Below are 2,288 nucleotides of genomic sequence, written 5' to 3'. Positions count from 1 at the left end.
CCAGTTTGACCAGAGAATAAGTCAGCCAGCTTGACATAGCTTTTACGAGTGAAGAAGTCACAAAACTGGTGCTTAGCAAATAGAAAAACAGAGTAAGCAAGGCAAGTAAAGTTGATCAATGTTATCACTTCACGAAATCTAAGGGCGTTCTGATCATTTTCAGAACTCCAACGAAACACAACGTTCATAAGTCTAGACTGTGAAAGAGAAAGATATGTAGAATAGCTATTAAAAAAAATACCCCTTGTGCCAAACAATACAATCTCTAAAGCATACACAATTTCGGCTCTCGGGCGCCTCGCCAGAAACACCATAACAGCAATCCTAAAGATCTGGACAAGATCATGGCAGGATAGAACCATGGAAGGGTGACGTGAATTGAATTTTGCAAGTTATTTAAGAATGCTATTTACCTGTGCGTGAAAAGCGTATCATTTCTAATGACAAAGTATACTAGGACGAAAAGACAGATGTGCCTTCAAGATTTGAAATTCAGAACACGAATGCCCACAGCAACAATCTCCGACTGGACAGAAAATTCCAGCAAGGGAGTAGAGCTTCCAGTTTTGCAGTTTTCCGTCCTCTGCTTAAGATCGAAAAGAAGATGAGGGGTTTCAGAATGAGAAGTCAGATCCCGCTATAGCAAATCAAGCAGAGAGTTTCTGCCATGCTAGGATCCACCTTTCCATGGAGGTCCCCAGTTGCTGGAAAACAGGATCTACTGCATCTAGTTTGCCTTTTTTAATTTGCTTGGCGATCTCCAGATAGCAGTCCTCAGCAGATTCAGCACCAGGAGAGAAACGCAAGGTTTGGAAGAAGGGTATAAGATCCTCTAACCACTGCACTCCGTTAGGCTCCCGTTGGAGACTATCCATGGCATTCCCACTTTCGTTTCGCCAGACGTATGGTAGTCCCGTCTTGATCCCGTAGCCCAAGTGATCGCAGATGACTTTACAACAAAGCCCGGACCAGATGTCATCGAGAGTTTCATACCTGCTGAACCCAGCATTTCCTCCTCCTGACGGCTTGGCGATCCCAAAGAACATAGCTGGACCGATGATCTTCCTGTCAAACGCTAGATTGATGCTGCTCATAGGAAAAAGCGTACCTCGAGGGAGCGTGACGACAGCGTCGACGTAAGTCGTGTTACGCTCTCTGGGCTTGACAATTTGCGTAGGAGCGTCATAATCTGGAACATTTAACCAGAGTCCATGCGAGATTGCAGAGAGCACGCCTTGTCTCAAGCTGAAAGGGTAGCCGCGCACGAAGTCGGCGCCATCTCTGTAGGGATCATACAGAGTATTGAAGAAGAAGGGCGTGGAGGGTTGGCTGAGGTTGGTGAAGTGGCGCTGCAGGGGGTTGATGATGTTGCCATTGGGATCCTTGGCAGGACGACAATCGAGATCGAGAGTGAAGATGTAACGCTTACGGGACACCAAAACTCCAAAGGATCGACAGAAATGCGAGGAGAAGCTGAAGGAGGAGACGAGGTCAGGGCCCAAAGTCTTGATGATATCCTCTCGGGTGTAGAGGTCGTAATGGAAGCCATGCAGGTGCTGCGGCGGCGGAGGGGGATCGTGCACGATGATGAGATGGTAGGTCTGCAAGAAAGGCCGCCACGCCTCCAAGAAGCTCCGCAGATCGGAGGGACCGATAGCCGCGATCACCACGTCCATCTCCTCCTCCTCCTCCTTCGCCATCGACACACACTGTCTTCCTTCTTCTGCTGCTGCTTCTGCTTCTTGTGAGCTTGTTGCTCTTCTTCTTCCTCGTTATCGTCGCCCACTTAGCCCTGGTTGTGTTTTAGGTCACGCCAACTCCCCTTGGTTCAGTTACCCGCTCACATTTTCCAATAACCATGATCAACGTCGTGTTGGTCACATCTTCCCATACCAACCACTTTAAAATTACCACTTCATAATTGAAGCTTTGTCTTTGGAATGCTCTCTCTCACGTTCTACACTTGGTCTTTGGTCTTTTGTCTTTTGTTAAAATTACCCCTTCAATTCTTTGGTTCTTTTCTATTAACAAGTTTTAAATTTGTGCATATTGCGAGTGACAATGTTCTTTACATGAAATATTTCAGTCTCCTTTCATGGATTTATAAATTTATCACCTTAAGGAAAAATGTTAAAAATAATTAAATTAATAAATAAGTCTTTTTGAATGTTAATGTAGGCTCTCAATTCCTACACTTGGCACATGTCCTATCCATGCTTACTTTGGTGTCATGACCCTTGGATGGTATGCATACTAATTTTGCACAAGCATGCCCCTAGTATGCATCA

The 2,288-nt window shown here is 45.6% G+C and overlaps 1 pseudogene; it reads right to left on the bottom strand.

Annotated features, from left to right (window-relative positions):
- Positions 1-200: 200 nt before the first annotated feature.
- On the bottom strand, positions 201-1,772 carry LOC147903221 (UDP-arabinopyranose mutase 1 pseudogene; annotated as a pseudogene).
- Positions 1,773-2,288: the final 516 nt, after the last annotated feature.

This window comes from Dipteris shenzhenensis, chromosome 3 (genome assembly GCF_047967505.1).
Source record: "Dipteris shenzhenensis isolate YYH24624 ecotype China chromosome 3, Dip_SZ_1.0, whole genome shotgun sequence".
Taxonomy (NCBI): Eukaryota; Viridiplantae; Streptophyta; class Polypodiopsida; order Gleicheniales; family Dipteridaceae; genus Dipteris; species Dipteris shenzhenensis.
This window is presented reverse-complemented; position numbering and strand designations above follow the sequence as displayed.